This window comes from Ascaphus truei, chromosome 5, assembly GCF_040206685.1.
Source record: "Ascaphus truei isolate aAscTru1 chromosome 5, aAscTru1.hap1, whole genome shotgun sequence".
Taxonomy (NCBI): domain Eukaryota; kingdom Metazoa; phylum Chordata; class Amphibia; order Anura; family Ascaphidae; genus Ascaphus; species Ascaphus truei.
In genome coordinates this window covers 133,089,931-133,108,505 of record NC_134487.1, presented here as the reverse complement: position 1 = coordinate 133,108,505, position 18,575 = coordinate 133,089,931, and positions in this window count along the sequence as shown.

The following is an 18,575-nucleotide window of genomic DNA, read 5'->3' as shown; positions in this document are numbered from 1 at the left end:
GATTAAGTGACTTGCCCAAGGTCACAATGAGCTGACGCAGGGAATTGAACCAGGTTCCCCTGATTCAAGCTCAGTGTCATTGTTCAAGTGCTGTAAAACTCTTTAGAGCCCTTTTAAATTAAATGGTCTGTGAGGTGCATTCCGGTGCTGGGAGGCATCTTATGGAATAGCACAGTTTAGAAAATATCCATGGTGTGTTGGTTTAGAACGCCCTAGTTCATATGACCATAAATGATAATATTCCCACTTTTTAGGTTATATCACAAGATGACATGTCTCCATATACATTTTTAAGAATTCAGGGGGAGTGTGGGGTATAATCAACACGAAACAAAAAAGAAAATCTCTAAGTTCAGGTGTATACGGCAATTTCAAAGAGTATTAACAAACTTGGCTCATATGAAGTTCCTACTCACACTGTGGTGGGTAAATAAATCACAACACCAAAACTGCGGCAGTGTTCTTTCTCTTGTCTGTCTTCTAAAAGCATGTGCCTCAGTATGGAAAGAAGAAATGTACCATAGCACTTACCAGTGTAAAACGTTTGATCTAATAAAAGAAATAAGAATCATACTCACAATGGTATGAGTTAAACTGGCATCTCACAACATTATTTACATCGTTGGGATATGTTCTCCTTTCTGCCCCTCTCCCTTCTGTGACGCAGGGGTTCGCTGGAGCCTCCTTCAGCAGTGATCTTCTTTGCCAGCAAACTCAGTTGGCTCCGTCACGTCCAGTCTCGGATGATGTCACTTCCGGGTTTGGGCTGTAATGTGTCTGTGAGTTGCTTGGAGGTTTGGAACCCTCACTCAATGCATTTCTCCAATGAATGGCTTTGTCAGAAGTATACTCCTGATGAAGCCATTCATTGGAGAAACACGTTGATTGTTAATACTCTTCGAAATTGCCTTAGGCCTCGGTCCCGCTGCGCTCGTTGGCGCGGGCGGCCACACACGAGTTCCCCCTCCAGCAGGGGAATCCTCGCGAGCCGGTCCCGGTCCCCCCTGGCGGCACAGCGCACTACACGCTGTGGCGCGTCAGCCACTAGGGGACACAAGAAAATGGTGATGTCTAGCGTTGACGCGTCACGTGGTGTGGCTGTGAGCCAATGGGGAGGGGAGGCTTCGGGAGGAGGAGAGGCTTCGGGGAGCGGGGAGGAGTGTGGAGTGAAAGCGTGAGTGCCTGTCTGTGTGTGTGTCTGAGTGCGTGCGTGCCTGTCTGTGTGTGTGTATGTGTGTGCCTGAGTGCGTGAGTGCCTGCCTCTGTCTGTGTGTGTGTGTGTGTATGAGTGCGTGAGTGCCTGCCTGTGTGTGTGTGCGCGCGTGTGTGTGTGTGTATGAGTGCGTGAGTGCCTGCCTGTGTGTGTGTTTGTGTGTATGTGTGTGTGTATGTATGAGTGCCTGCGTGTGTGTTTTACTTACCATCAGCAGCTCCCTCCTGCAGCCCGTGGAGGGAGGGAGGGGGGGGAGAGTAGCGGGTCCCTCCGCTCAAGCCACGCCCCCCCTCCCTGTCAATCCTCCCACTCCCGCCCACCTCCCGCTCCCTACAGACCACATATCGCGGACCACATACCGCCTGTCTGCAGTGCGGGCGCGCTGACTCTGGGAGCGGGGCCTTAGCCTTATACTCCTGCACTTAGAGTATCTTCTTTGTTTCATGTTGATTATCCCCCACGCTCCCCCTGGATTTGTGAAAGAAATATTCAGCATTTTGGGACACGCAGAGAAAGTCCCTGCCAGAGGGTCAGAGCAGGGAGTTACAACTTATTATCTTTTCACTATTGTTTCACTTTTTGTAATATTTTACACACTGTGCACTTTTATATCACTGCTCTAAGAGAGCGCCTAATTTATCACATTTTGGTTCATGTCTCCATGTACAACATTGATTTCACAATCAGTGAAATATTTTCCTTGATATTGTAAATTAAGTGACACAATAAATACTCACTAAGTTCCATAAATATGTATCAACCTTTTTAAACCCTTCCTCTGTATGAAAGGCACATGTAATGAGCGTTATTGACTTAACATTCATTGAACTGTGGATTAAAAACGGAGGTTGTAAGCACTATAAACTATATAATTGACATTGGATTTTCTAACAAATGTGTATGCTGACATTTCCTTTTACATGTTTTATCTTTGCACAATATCACTGCCCTAACACAAAGGACAAAACTAATACATTTTGAAATGCTGATTTAACCATTTAGGTCACACATACTGTACAGTACTCTACATACAATTTTGTAGCATAGATCTAATTAGAACTGCATCTTTTCAGCAATACTTTAGTACAGTGGTGTTCAACCTTTTATGGTTAAGGAACCCTATAATTATATTGGGAAATTCTGAGGAACCCCAAGCCTCTATAATAGTACATCTGAGATTAGATGCATTGAAAAAAAAACAACCCTCTCTAATAGTGTGTCTGAAATCGGATGCATTGTAACGGAGCCCAAACCTCTCTAATAGCGCACCTGAGATCAGATTCATTGTAAAGAACCACAACCCTCTCTACTAGTGCATCTGAGATTAGATGCATTGTATGGAACCCCAACCCTCTCTACAAGTGCGTCTGAGATCAAATGTATTGTAAATTCTTCTGAATTTGGTAACATTTTCAAAAGACCCCTTTAGGGATGCCCTTGGAAACCTGGTAGGAAAACACTGCTCTAGTATCTTCACCCACATGTGTCTTTCTTATCTAATCATTTTCTTTTATCGTTTAATCCTAGCTAATTTTTTCTCTGTGGGGGAAATCCTCTTTGTTCTTGATAAGGGTATTGTTATGTTGACTAGAAAACCAAATGCAAGATATCCAGAGTGCTTGGCACGCATTGAAACGGCAATGTGCTAATACAAGGCTACTTAAAACTAGGCTGCAACAAAACACAATACTAACCCAATCTAGCATCTGAATAGGCAAAAGAGTTATGTTTCATAGGGGATGTCTGTAGACCTCTCTGATTACATTTGATTTATGGTGACCATCCTTTAAACTAGTCTGTGAGGCAGAAAAAATATATAAATAAAAGAATACAGTACTTTGTAAGTTGTCTTGGTTTTTAATACTTTACACTGGTTCGTTACAGGTATTGATACCTCGGTGGATCAACATGATATTTATTTTAACAAGCTTTTGACACCACATGGGTTTCTTCTTCAGCTTTCCTTCCAGGACCAACATGACTGTTAGAAATGTGCATTACTCCCTGACTGTCAGGGAATTATACCATGATGGGCATTGTTACACTGGATGGTCTCCATACATACAGTAGCATTACGTCATGATCAGCATTACTATTAAGATAATTATACTGGCATTGGCTCACTGGCAGAGCCAAATTAGTTTGATGAGTTCATGTTTTTCTGTTTATCAACAGAGCCAAACAAAGAGAACGAGCTCCCATGTTGACATCTTTTTCATATTTCACCTTCCACGCTCATCCATCTCTATCCTATTTTTTTCTCTCTCTCTCTCTCTTCTCTTCAGCTCTTCTTTCAGTCTTTATCCCACGCTGGTCTCCACTAGTATTTCTCTATCCTTTCATCTTTCTGTCTCTCACCTACTCATTATCTCTTTTCTCCAGTCCCTGTTGTATCATTTTAAAAGCAATTAGTGGATCTCCATCCTCTGCTCAGAATCAATTAACTAATTAAGAGGATGTCCTCTGGCAGAAATGGAACTTAAAAACTTAAGCAGGTTATTTTTTTAACTGAGTTTTCCCCCGAGAAGCACGCAGGCTTTATCCAAATGGAAAAGCAGTGGGTGGAATTCATTAAAGATTTATACCATCTTACTAAATAGCATGATTGAAATTTGCCTACGCGGCTACTCAGTAAATAAGAAAAATCCAGTAAACATTTCTCAATCATAAAATCAAGGAAATGTAGTACCAATGAATATTTGTAAAACAACCACATGAGTTCATAAAAGGCCCAATATTAAGGCAATATAATAAAGCAATTTTGGAGGAAAATTGTCATCATATTAGCGCATATTTATCAAGGTACTTGGTTCCGACCTTGTTATGCTTTGGCTTATCATTTTGAGAGTCAACAGGAGGAGTTAGGATATTGTTACATGATACACATTATATAATAGGAAGTATCACATTCTTAATAATATGCATCATATTTTAACCTTTTACTACTGTAGATGGAATAAAATACTCTGTCTCCAGTTGTGTAAACCTTGCGAGCCAACTATCTGCGGCTTGTTTAATAAACTTTTACTTTCCTTTGACACAGAGGCAAGCAGAAAATGGTGGTCTTTATTTTTTTTTACATCTATATTGACACATCCCACCAGTATGTTAAATGGGACCTTTTAAACTATTAATTACACCTTTATAGAACAATTAGCGGATGAATAGCAAACTCTCCCAGCAGTGTTGACAGGATTAAATGCCCTTTAAGGATTAAAAATAATTCTTGAAATTGCCATAATAATATATATATATATACATAGCGCACTTTCCCCCACCCCCTTGGAGATATGGCGGCTACGATGTATGTGGTGCGTTACCTGCGGCTCGTAGCAGGGCCGAGCCTCCGCTCCTGGGAACCTGGGGTGTGCCCAATCCATCCAGTGACAGTGCCTCCACCTGTACGGGATCCAACTATGTGGGATAACCCCGTTACAGGACCCCATGCAATAATACACACACCGGTAAGAGTAACAGTTTTACTGCTTGCATAAAAATAACAATGGTATCAGTCCCATCTACTATGCCATGCACGGCCGTACCCTCACATGGCCTCCAACACAATGTCCACCCTGGATGGAATATCCCCCAAAGTACTGAGGGGCCCTTGGGCACCCAACACACTGGTGTCCATAAGTAGCAACCCACCAAGGTGTGTGAGACAGCGCTGCCCACAAATAACATGTGTATAATTGATGTACTTGTTGGTACATGCCGGGTACTCCAGCACCTGTTAGTGCTGACTATAGGTAAGGGGCCTCCGGTCCCACCCCATCATCATCAGCGACGAGTCCACCTCCATGTTGCGGTGTGTCCGGCAGGAGTGTCCCACCATTATAGTCTCTCTTGCTGCTGTAGGATGGTCTTGTCCCAGACCACTGGATTGCCAGTTCACCACTGTGTCCTGGCCGTGTCCCTCTCTCTGGTACTACAAGGGCCGTGCCCCTAACTGATTGGCTGGTCCCTGCAGCAACCACAAACTGAGGGGAGTCGGAGCCTAGCTGTGACCTAAGGGGGTCTCTGGCCTAGTGCTGGGTTCACAGATGCCCTGGAACTACACACCCTACCCCTTCCTCGTCCCAGCTCCGACTGGCGTGGTCTCCAGTGCGCGAAATGTATCAATTCTGATCGCATGGGAATCCTGCAGCCCTATTGGCTGTATAACGTCACAGGGCTGCTGCCCCTATGCCTGATGGGATTTGTAGTCCCCTCGGAGCCCCTTCCCTGAGATTGCCGCCTACTCTGCGCATGTGTGCGCCTACTCCTATTGGCCGTCACAACTTGGGCCATTCTGCGCATGTGCCACCACACTGCGCATGCACACACACACTAAACATGGCTGCGCCCTGCTACAGGAGCCGCTGGCGACTTGGTCTCCTTGCCTGCACCACCAGCAACCCGCCTCTGGTCCTGCACCTCTCCCCACGCTCCCACCACCCCCCCCCCCCCCCCCAGCCTCCGCTGTCGGTCGCAGCCACTGCCAGAGGTAAGGGCACAAAACGGGGGACCAGGGGGACTCGAGCTATAGAGAGAGAGAGAGGGGGGGGAGAGAGGGAGAGTGTGTATGTATATCGCCAGGTTTGAAAGCACTCTCTTGGACCATTATTTTTAAATTATCTATCTAACAGCTGATTATAATACTGCAAATGTTATCTCGCTTCAGGAAATGAATCACAGTTTCAGTTCTCCTATAATCCAGGGGGGCTCAACTCCAGACCTCATGATCCCCCAACAGGTCAGGTTTTCCTGATATCGCAGCTTCAGCACAGGTGGCTCAAACAGACCCTGCTTCAGCACAGCTGGCTCAATCTGATTGAGTCACCTGTGCTGAGGCTGGGATATCCTGAAAATTAGACCTGTTATGGGAAGGGGAAGGTGGGGGGTTGAGGACGGGAGTTGAGCCCAAAGCATAACATACTAAGTCTTCAAATAATACATTAATAACTGTCTACAGAATGTCAAGTAATTTGTTTTCTAGCTTCTGTTCTAAGGCAAAATACTTTGTGTATGACCTGCAGTACCTGTGCATATTATTATATTGCACTTGAATTTGATGTAAAGCACATTGATAAATAGTAACTATACATTTTTAATGTCTTTAATGGCATTATGTAGGTGTTGTGCCCCCTTCATGGTGCTCAACACAAAGCTTTATGTCTTGAGATTGACAAGAGAGTAGAAGCAGCAGGGCATCAGCACAGCAAGAGCATCACCTTCTCACTCTGCAAATGATACACTTGATTTCCGTGATCTTTTCCCCCATCTTGAAACACAAAGGAAAATGACAGCTGGCGCTCAGCCAGCTCCCAACTCATCAAGCGAACAAAAGAGAATTTATGAAACAATGCCGCCTGATTACTGGCAGGGAATGAGAAGGCAAAAAGCTGTACTTTTATATCTAGAGTCTGCATAAGAGAGAGAGAAAGCCTAGCGGACCAAATAAATAGCAGATCTGGTAGTCTAAGAGGAAAAATCCTCTGCATAATGAAATTAGAATAACACTGCTAATTACTGCAATAGAGAAATGCCAGAATTAAGAAATTAAGTGTTTGCTGGTAGTGGGAGGGGAGATCTCACAGCCTTTGCAGTGTTTTCCCTTTCTTCTGCTGTTATAGAGAAGGCACAAATCAGTGAAATGTCTGATGTTCACAAAAAGTTACAGGCCACTAGCCAACATTAGGCATAGTGGCTGCAAATTTGTTCCCCAACAAAGGCTGTTATTCAATAAGCTGTAGAGTCACTTTTCAGTATTAGTCAAAGGACACAGAGAAGTGGAAGTGGCTTTACATGGCTTTACATGACATTGAATCAGGGTGAATCAGGGTGAATCAGGGTGAATCAGGGTGTACAGAAAAATGTGTGTTCAAATGGCCTCTTCCGTACCACCATTATACAGGGAAGACATACTGTATTTATTTGATGTTATCTGATGTCATCTGTTCATTCATTATACACTATATATGATATATTTTTTCTTTCTTTTTTTAACTTTAGCAAACACAATTTAACATAAATCGTAACTTTGTTTAATCTCATTTGTTGCTCCCAATTAAATTCTCTCCCTCACTGTCCAATCTTTGAATCTGGCAGTCGGTGACACTTCTATTGTTTTTGTTCCACAATTCATCCCTATCCATTTAATCTGCCTCGGTAAGCAAGACTCTCTCTCTCTCCGACTCCTAATTCTTCACATTATATTCCAAGTTAATCCTTTTTCTTTCCTGATATTTATTTAATTGCAGTCTCCTCTGTCCTGCTGCCTGTATCCAGGTTTTATCATCACCTGCCCATCTTAGAATGTCTAAATCCAGATGTGTCTTTTTGTATCCCAACTGCGATTGAACCTTTCTGCCGGTGGGTCTTCTGCAGTCTCCATGAGCGGTGTAGTTGAGCTCTTGCAGTCACTTGTTTTTACATTTCTTCGTCTTATCTTTTTGACCCCGTTATAGGGTCAAAGAGTCGATAACTGACAAAAGAAAAAACGATATAAAAAGTATAGATTTGAGTGCATGATCTTAATATACATTTTTCTTAATTGTTTGTCAGCAGTAGCAGCACAGTACAATATGAAATAGAAGTAGCAGTACAGGAAGAAGAAGAAGAAGAAGAAGAAGAAGAAGAAGAAGAAGAAGAAGAAGAAGAAGAAGAAGAAGAAGAAGAAGAAGAAGAAGAAGAAGAAGAAGAAGAAGAAGAAGAAAGAAGAAGAAGAAGAAGAAGAAGAAGAAGAAGAAGAAGAAGAAGAAGAAGAAGAAGAAGAAGAAGAAGAAGAAGAAGAAGAAGAAGAAAGAAGAAGAAGAAGAAGAAGAAGAAGAAGAAGAAGAAGAGAAGAAGAGAAGAAGAAGAAGAAGAAGAAGAAGAAGAAGAAGAAGAAGAAGAAGAAGAAGAAGAAGAAGAAGAAGAAGAAGAAGAAGAAGAAGAAGAAGAAGAAGAAGAAGAAGAAGAAGAAGAAGAAGAAGAGAAGAAGAAGAAGAAGAAGAAGAAGAAGAAGAAGAAGAAGAAGAAGAAGAAGAAGAAGAAGAAGAAGAAGAAGAGAAGAAGAAGAAGAAGAAGAAGAAGAAGAAGAAGAAGAAGAGAAGAAGAAGAAGAAGAAGAGAAGAAGAAGAGAAGAAGAAGAAGAAGAGAAGAAGAAGAAGAAGAGAGAAGAAGAAGAAGAGAAGAAGAAGAAGAAGAAGAAGAAGAAGAAGAAGAAGATGGGTAGGTGAGTTTACAATGCAGTTTCACTATTGCCAGCAGACAGAACGAGAGGGATAAGAAGAATTTGGGCAAGCCTGTTCCCATTTTTCACTGTGTAGAACAAAATAGGCATAATGTTCTCAAATCTGGCATCTGGCATCTGATCCATCTTTAGCGCGAGGGGAAAAATAACATGTCTACCTATTCCTCTATCTTCCTATTATTCTGAATTATTTAATCAGACTCTTATAGAAAAATAGTTCTAAAAATAGACAATACATTATTTCATACTACCTATAGTACAAGTACAACATGTACAACATAACATGGAGCTGAGGGGGCTCCACAGTGCACAGCCCCAGGGAATAGTTGCACCAGACTCATCAGAGGGTCCATAGCTGGCTCTACTACAGGTCGCTATGAGGTGTCATACAGTGCCCATGAGAGGGACAATGATCACCAACAGAGGGAGAGCAGCACAAGGGGCCCTAAAGAGATGAACCCCTAACCAGGCCACCCAGACGATGCTATATTAGGTATATGAGGTATCAAGCCTCAGCACCTCCCTAGTGAACTGAGATAGGGGCAGCTAAGGAAGAAAGGTTCAGACAGCACCAGGGAAAATGCAGTTATGTCCATTACAAGATCACTTTGTGCTGATGTAACAATAAAGCTGCTGTTGAATGAATAAATTCCTGGTGCCCATCATTGCTACCGCCCAGCCGCACAAATCCCGCACCCTGACAAGGTAATACCCTTTGCATAAGCCAATATAAGAGACCATCAATGTAAACTCCCTAGGATCTGGGCAGGGAGGGTTACCGTTATATGCTTACAAATTATATATTTGCCTATATAACATCTGAAGCACTATGTACATTTAAGGCGCTTTATAAAAAAAGACATACAATACAATACAATCTGTAGTGTATAGAACCTTTTTTCTAGTTGTAATCCTCCCTGCCTAGCTCCTAGGGAGTTTATATCGATTTATAGTATTTGGCTACTCAGCATAGTTTAGCTCAGTTCAGGGTGCTGGATTCAGCCGGCTGGGCGATGAGGTAGCAAGGGTGAAAATGATGGGCACCTTGAACTTTTGTAGTACAACTCAATCTTTATTTGGGTCCCCAGGTACAGGGATACCTCACACACTTGATAACATTGTACATTAGTTTACATACTCATGGCTACTCATTTACATGGTGCATCCCTTTGTGCCCACTTGTAACATTCAAAGGGAGGTGCATTTACTTGATTGCATTACTTGTATTGGACCGGGCCTCCATTTGTAGTAAGATCCATTGAACCCCTTCTACTTTGGGCCTTTACTGGGATCCTAACGGTTCTGTGCAGGTACAGACTATACCCCAGTCCTGATTGAGAACTGCCACTTCCCTACTGATTGAGGAGCATACATGATGAAACGCGTAGGAGGAGCCAGCATTGAGCCCAGTGTATAGAGTGACAGAGGAAGCAGTGAGGTGAATATCCTGCTGCTTGCTGCTGATTAGGCTGACCAGCCTGCTGCCTGTCCTTACCGGAATCTAGTGACTGTGGAAGTCTAACCGGAGGGGGTAACCTGTAGACACCCAGGACAGTACATCTGACGACGCATGCCAAGGAGACCCACAACCCCCGCTTACTCACAGAGGAAGTGAGTCCCAACAGTGTATGCGCCCGATCCAGCCCTGAAGCAGGAACTATCTGGTGTTAACCCCAGAGAGGAAGGACTTCGCAGGAACTGACAGCCAATAGCTGCAATCCAGACAGCATCCACCCAAACAGGCAATATCTCTGTCCTTTTACACACCACTATCAGTTCATTTCTTGAACTGATCATTATAGCAATTCTATTTATATCAGAACTTCATTTATTCTATGTGGTTGTTTAGTTTGTGCCTATGCACTAGTGTAATTTATGTGCAATTTTCATGTTTATATGGTCTTCATAGGTTAATATAAAGTTGAATTTACTTGTTACTACGCCTCCACTTATTCTGTTATTAACCCCTTACAGCAAACCGGTAACACCATTGAGGGGGGTTACATAGAGTATGGCTAAATCCTGTTTTCAGTGAGTACACAATTTTTTTACTTAATATTTTAGCTACAATTATTGCAAATATCACAGAGTACCTTCATATTTCAAGTCCCTGAACTGAAAGAGGTGATGGATGGAAGGGAAATTTTGGTTGTAATGTAGGGAGCATGAGTAAAGCACTTGGAGGGAAGATTCTAAATATAGAACTGTATTATGAGGCATGCCAATTTACATGGCACACAAGGATGTCAGCTTGTTCTGTTCCCCTATAGCTAAACTGAATGACTAAGGCAACCTGTAAATTCTGCAGAGATAATTATGCCAAATGTGCACCGTGTGAAATGTCTTCATAGGCCTTTCTGCAGCACAGATGGATTTAAAGAAAAATATATTTGATATTGTTATCCCATACTCATCTCACTGATTATGTGCTTCTCTGCAACACACATTTAGATCCATCTCTGATGCAGCTTTTATCAGGAGTTTAAAAGGGCACTATAAACCAAGTAGCAACACTGCAATCAACTAAAATTAAGCAGCTGTCAGAGTAAAATGATTCCATGCCTTGACCTACACTACATAGAGAAGGATATTGTAAAGGGCTTATGGGCCCATTGTTTTTAGTTAGAGAAGGTAGGATTTGTAGCTCGTGTGTTTTTATTTATTTATTTAAGGGTATGAACCTATTTTCAGTGCAGTTGCTATTGGAACATGTTTTGTGAGCTAAACATTTTGCAACATTCTAACAGTTATGAGTTGTCTAATTAACCCTGTAGGCCCCCAGAAAGAGTTAAACATTGCTAGAATTTTCTAGATGCCTCCAGATAGACGTAAATACATAAGGGACAGAGCTGGGACCGGCTTAGTTTTTTTAGAGATAGAGTTAGAATTTATCATTCATGTGTGATTAGAGTTGCTGCTGTTAACCATGTAGGAATAATGTGGCTGAGGGTTGTGGCTGCATCCCTGGCCCTGGACTTTACCAGTGAGATGTGAAGAAGTGGCTTCTTAAGATTTGTCCAAGTGGAGGTAGAAGGATGAGTTTATGCTACAGTCTCCTTTGATGCTGGATTCACTGAGTTACTTGGGACGGTGAACAAGGCTATTGTTTTGGATAGTGTTACCCTTCCGAAGAATATTGTTGTTCACTAGTGGTTATAGTATTGTGATAAAAAATATTTGAAAATGAGAATAGTTCTTCTTTAAAAAAAAAAAAAAAAATTGTAACATTAACACTAATTTGTTTTATAATAATAAATAATCCTATTATTTACCATCAACAGCAACACAAGTGAACAAGATTCTTCTGAACCGGTTAACACTATTTAAAACAAAAGCCTTATTCATCTTCCCAGGTAATGTCATTGAACCACTCTCGCATTCCTCCTGGTCAATAGAACCTTCCATCTTTCAAAGATGAAGAAATCTGGAAAACTTTAAGAAAGGGGCCCATGACTTTGGGCAGCGAGGTTAGTCTCTGGCCTGATAGGAAGGGGTTAATTGCTTTACGCTGATCAAGAAAGAATTACAAAAAATGGTTAAAAGCCAAGGGCAAGGAAATAGTTTTGATAGGGGGAGGGGAGAGAGCTTAAAATAGGGCCAGTGGTGGAAATCCCCATACCTATTTTTATTTTTAATTGATTGTGGTTTGCTTGTAAGTATTAGTTTGTTAAATGCAAAAACATAGTTATATAATTTAAATATTGATTTCTTCATCACAGCCGCAGTTCCTCGTGTGTTGGGCTGCAGCTTTTACAGACAGGCCAATAGGATTCCTCGTCCCAAGGTTAGATTGGGAGCTTGAACACATAAAACCACAGCGAAGAGAGGTGGGTCAGCTACAGATGCAACGGCTGTTATCCGATTATTTCACTGGTTGTATTCCTTTGCACACCCTGTGTTGATTCGAGATTTCTTGAAATTTTCCCACATTAAGACGCGAGATTACTAGTGTTTTGATCGAGTGCAGAAAATTGCATGTTAACGTTGTCTGCAATACCGGCGAGAAACTCAAGTGGGCGATCGCGAGTTGTTGTCTTAAAAAATCTAATTGCAATTCAACCTGTCTTTTATTCCCATACAGTACTTCAAGTGTGTGTGTAATTGTAACTTGAAGATTACAAATATGAGTTCATACTGTATACAGTACAGTACATGGGAAAGAAGTTATTTCTGAGGCACCTTAGCTTTTAGCCATATAAAAATTCTCGAACTGTAGAAGATTTAAAATATGAACACACACAACAAAAAGTATTTTAACTAATTAAATGTTTTATTTGTACAGGATAATAAAGTTAAAACGAATAATACAAAAATACAACTTCGGTCTCCTTCCGAATGTAAAATATATAATCCGCACATACCTTTATGTTAAATTGGAACCTTGTTGAAACACATACTGTACAGTATGCATGTCATCACATTTCTGCGCATGTGTGTATGTCAAATTGGAACCTTGTTGAAATGCATATGTGTGTGTCATCACATTTCTGCGTATGCGTGTACAGGTGTGCCGACGAGTATTCTAAAATTTGCCTTGGAAACTCTGGGGCAATCACCAACAAGACCCAAGTACATGCTGGGTACATGCTGCAACATTTCAGTGACATTTCTGCAGAAAGACGAATGGCTTTCAAACTGAATGGGACTGCCAGGGACCCCTGCTGTGTTAATCCGATGGGCCATTAGTCTTTCTGCAGAAATGTTACTGAAATGTTGCAGCATGTACCTAGAATGTTCCTGGGTCTTGTTGGTGATAGCCCCAGATTTTCCAAGGCAAGTTTTAGAATACTCGTCGCGCATCTGTATGTCAAATTGGAACCTTGTTGAAAGCATATGCGTGTTATCACATTTCTGCGCATGTGTGTCATTATGTACCCTTGTTCAGAATAACATTACTGTTCAGTAAGATACAGTGCATTTCCTCACTGTATTGTAAGTGTATGTAAACTGTAAATGCAATATATTTTAAAGATTTTTATCGTGTAGGTCAAAGATATATTTAGGTACAGTATATTCAAATGACATCAGTACTTTATTTATAGTACTGTAAGTTTATTTAAGCACTAAAAGCAACTTAATTTCAAGATTTATATATATGGTATCTCAGATATTTATATATATATTTAAATGCCTTTACAACTTTCTATTACAGTATGTACAGTATAGTGATACTGTACATGGAAGTGTATCTAAACAGTAAATGCACCTTATTAGCAAGATGTTTATACTATTTATACTGTATACAGTAATGTACAGTATGTCAATGAGATATTTATACAGTATACAGCATATTTAAATGCCTTTAGTACTTTATATTTAGTACTACTGTAAGTGTCTAAACAGTAAAAACATAAACACACAAAAAAGTATATTGAAAGAATGAATTTTTTCTTTGTACAGGATAATAAAGGAAACAAGAATAATACAAGAATACAAAGTTGCCTCTTCTTCAAAATTTACAATTTTGTCTTTTTCTTCTTCGCAATGGCTGGTGCTTCTTGCACATCTTGGTCTGTAAAGAAAGAGACAATATTATATATCTACAATCGCACCGTACATTATGCAATCCAGATTTTTAGGCGGTTTGGGGAGAAATGGTATGACATGGGGAAACGTACATTATGACTACAGTACATAGTGACTACTGTACACATGAAAAAATGACAGTATTAAACCATGAAGCCAGTACAGTCCATTGGGTGCTGGAGCAGGTGTGCTTCTGGCAGTGGGCGGGAGTAGATGGTTGGGGAGGATGCTTTCCTCCAATCATGGCCTAGCACTTACCGGGATTGTCATCTCCATCAACAGAAGGGTATACATGTATTCTGGAGATGGAGGGGGGGAGTGTGGGGGGGCCAGTGGTGTGCTTGGTGTTGGCAACGTGAAGGTCAAATCCAGTGATTGAGAGGGAGCACGGGGGGGGGGGGGTATGTGGTTCTTCCATGGGAGGATAAGGCACATTCAGGCCACCCTCCTGCTCCTGCATCAGACATACAGGGGCAGGGACTCTAAGCAAAGAATAGAGCCCAGCGATGTTCCTCCCAATCTTATCCAGACGAACACCCATGCACATTTCCATATTCACCATGGTCTCCAAAAGACGATCCATCAGGTCCCTGTATTGCTCTTTTGAGTTGTCAGCATTTTCGATACCATTGAAAACATCCAGCATACGGGCAACTGTGCTGGATCTTGCGCAAGGAGTGCTGGTGTCACCCAGACAAACATCTGCGTGGCTGGGTGGTGGAGGAGGTGAGCTTGGGGCTTTGGGACTTACATCGGTGTGGATGGGTGCTGGAGAAGGTGAGCTGAGGGTTTCCGGACAAGCATCGGTAGACAAAGTGTCAGAGCTGTCTGATGTTTTGGAATCGTGGCGGTGGGCGATGGCAGTGAAAAGTCTGGGTCATCCTATTCTGCTTCGGTGGGTGCAGGGTCATGTCTGGTGCCCGTCCAAACAAGTTGATCCTTGTGGATTTTGGCAATTTTCTTCTTCACCTTTTCTCTAGACAACTTTGGCTTGAAAACAGCTTCCGACTGTCGCTTTCTCGTGGATGGCACAGCAGAAGAAAGCAGGTTCCTGCGTCCATAGAATCAGGGTTGATCCATGGAAGCAGATGGAAGAATGCACAATACAGTATCTGTTCAAGAGCTCGTTCAGATAGAGATCAGCGTGTGGGATGCTATGCATTTTGTGTCACCTTTTATGCACTGTGTCCCTATTGGAATTTGTTGGCAGCCATGGGCACGAGCTGCAGGTGTTAACAGTGGGTGTATACAGTACTTTACCTCTTGTGGCCCATTATAAATACACCATCACTTCTGTTGATTCAATGCACATTGAATATACATCGAATACACATCAAATATACATTCCTCTGTGCTTGATTTCTTTTCTAAAACAGCGACGCCAAAGAAAGTTATTTCAAAGAATCTCAGCATGGGAATATACAGGACATGTACAAGAAAGGACACGGAATATTACATATATTGACAATATATCAAACACTGGTTATTGAATTCGGGCCTTGATTTAGCACAAAGCACTGTAAGCTATCATGCCCATGGTCAGCCAAAAGGTGCAAAGCGGAGTCCCACAGTCACAACAGAGTAAATATTTTTGTTTTCATTCTGTAATTACTGTATTACTTGTATAAGTGTCTTGCATATCAAAATGCATTTTTTGTTTACTTGTTTTCTTTGCAATTATTTTAGAGCTAAAAAAGTACTGTACTACTTTTAGAAGAAAATATCAAATGTTTTTTTTCTCTTGCTGCTTTTATTACTCTAAAAGCGTCTTGCATATCAAAATGCATTTTTTGTTTACTTGTTTTCTTTGCAATTATTTTAGAATACACTATACAGTACTGTATGTCATGTATTTTTGGAGTTTGAGCTAGCTGGGAATGTGTGTGTTAATCAATTTCTGACTGGTAACAGTTGTATTGCGGTAGGTGGCAAATCTCCCCAGAGCTCACTCCTCCTCACCTTTTTAACTTGTTAGGTCTTTTCACTTTGCTGCAAGAACAGGATCTACTATGGTTCTTTCCCCTCATACAGAGGTAAAAGGAAGGGTTCACAGTGTAGTGTAGGACCTGCATTAATTTTGGTTTACCTTGACGTGGTATGCAGGCCAAAGGGTTTAACTAAATAACCAAGTAATTATTATTATAAATGAAGTATTTAAACTTTATACTTATTACCATATATGTTTTGTCAATTGGATGTAGCATTGTTCACCCCTGTCTTTTGTTGTATACATTTGCCACGCTGAGTAGCACTCTTTTTGACATTAATATATATTCATGATGTGGTGGGTGCAGGAGTTTGAGCTAGCTGGGAATGTGTGTGTAAATTAATTTCTGACTGGTAACAGTTGTATGGAGGTAGGTGGCACCTCCCCCCAGAGCTCACTCCTCTTCACCTTTTTAACTTGGGAGGTCTTTTCACTTTGCTGCAAGAACAGGATCTACTATGGTTCTTTCCCCTCATACAAAGATAAAAGGAAGAGTTCACCTGTGGACGGACGTTCACAGAGGTTCACAATTAGGAGGCTTTATAATGTGAAATTATAATAGGCTTTATTGTGCCTGTTCCTTTTCATCAGGAAAATTATCCAAACACAGGGGGGGGAACAAAGCTTCCATTCACTTGGGAGTATTTCTAGTGAAACACTATGCAATAATTCACATCTCCCTTAGTCAAGCAGTTCTCGCAGCCCCAAAACATATAACATGAAATAAGCAGATATAAGCAGTCTCTTAAGAATAAAAGTCTTATCTGTTTCTTGGAGGGAAAATCTCACTTCCTGGTTCAGCTTCAGGTGTAGTAGTTTTCCCTGTGTCTTGAATTCAGCTCTGCTGTGCAGAGCTCAAGACCCGTCAGCTCCAGAGATCTGGGTTTCTTTTGGTCAGTCTCTCCTGGGACTCAAGAACCTCTGCTCTGTCTCTCCAAAGGTCAGCTCTCAGTCAGAGCTAGGGAGGAGTTACTTCCTGTCTGAACAGACAGGTTTTTGTAAGCAATCTAATCAGGGAGGTGGTGTTTAGTAATTAACTACCACACTGCTAGATTAAAGGCACATTACTGAACAGGGATAAGTCCCCTGTTACATCACCCCTGTCTTTTTTTGTATACATTTGCCACACTCAATAGCACTCTTTTTGACAAATATATATTCATGATGTGGTGGGTGCAGGAATTTGAGCTAGCTGGGAATGTGTGTGTTAATCTTTTCTGACGAGACAACTGTAGCTCTTGAGAGATTTGCCACTTTTGCATTCCACAAAAAAGGACGCCTATCTCTGAAGTCACATCCCAAGCACCCAGTGAAGATGCATTTGTGGGGTGTGATCTCTAGACGTGGACCAGGATGCATCATCATATTTGAGGGTAAAATAATTCACAAACTCACATGATGTAGCCTTATGCACTGTACAGTACAACTATAGTGTATTCTGTACCTTATTGTTCAGTTTTAGCATAATTTTTTCTTCTCTTGTTGCAGGAATCATGAACAAAGTATTTTTCCAAGAGCAAATAGTCACCCATATTGTTGAATACATTTGGCATGATTTCCCATCTGATGGTCACCAGTTCTTCCAGGATAATGGCCCTAAACATACCGCCTCTTTTGACTATATTCTTGCGAGCGGTATCAACTGGGTTAAGATGCCACCGGAGTAAGTGCTCCAGTGTACATGAACTTTTTCTCATGGTTTTAAACTGTTTGTATCTGTTCAACTAATTCTCCATTTTTTTCCCCTCCCATTCCAGATCACCAGATTTGAACCTCATCGAACTGGTGTGGCATGAGCTGAAGGATCATATAAGAAAGGTTGTTAAACCGTCCAAAAATGAGGAATTTATACAAGTAATAATGAGTTTCGGGAACGACATACTGACTGTACAAAGATACAACAACTACATAGGCAATATTAGCTGCATTTTGCCCATTCTTTTAGAGGGTAATGGGAATATCACCGGCATGTAGTAAGGTACAGTAATGTGCTGTACTGAAGTAAGGTAAGTACAAGTACAGTAAGTATAGTAAAAAGGCATACTGTAACATAACGTTTTCTGTAAAATCACTCATTTAGTAAGGCCTGCTCAAGAAAAAAATATATATGATTTTTTTTTGGACTTGAAAATCCCATTGGCAGTGAAGTCATTCTAGACCATTTACTGTAGACTGCAGGACTTCTCAGACATGCACGTGAAACCAGGCCAAGAACCAAAGGCTCAAACATAATGTTACTTTCCTGTTTATGTTCCCATGGCCCGGGAAAGTGGAGGTGTTGAAAGGGCCCGAATGCCTTTTGCTTGGTTTACTGAGGGAGGTGATGGGGGGAATGTGCAAATACGTAAATTTTTTCATCTTTGTGTAATTCTGGGTTGACCGTGCAGGATTAGACCTGAAAGAAATCATTTGAACTGAACTGTTGTAAAATATAATAAAAGGTACTGTATGACCCAAAGTTTAAGGTATTGAATAGAATTCCCCCTCCCCCCTCCAACTTCATTAATATTTTTTTTTCTGGTTTTTTTGCCCGAATAAATTACACCTGCAAAGCCCAATTATACAGTAAAAAGCAACCTCATTGCTAAAATAATAATGTTGTGATTTGAACAATGTTGAAATTGATTAAATAT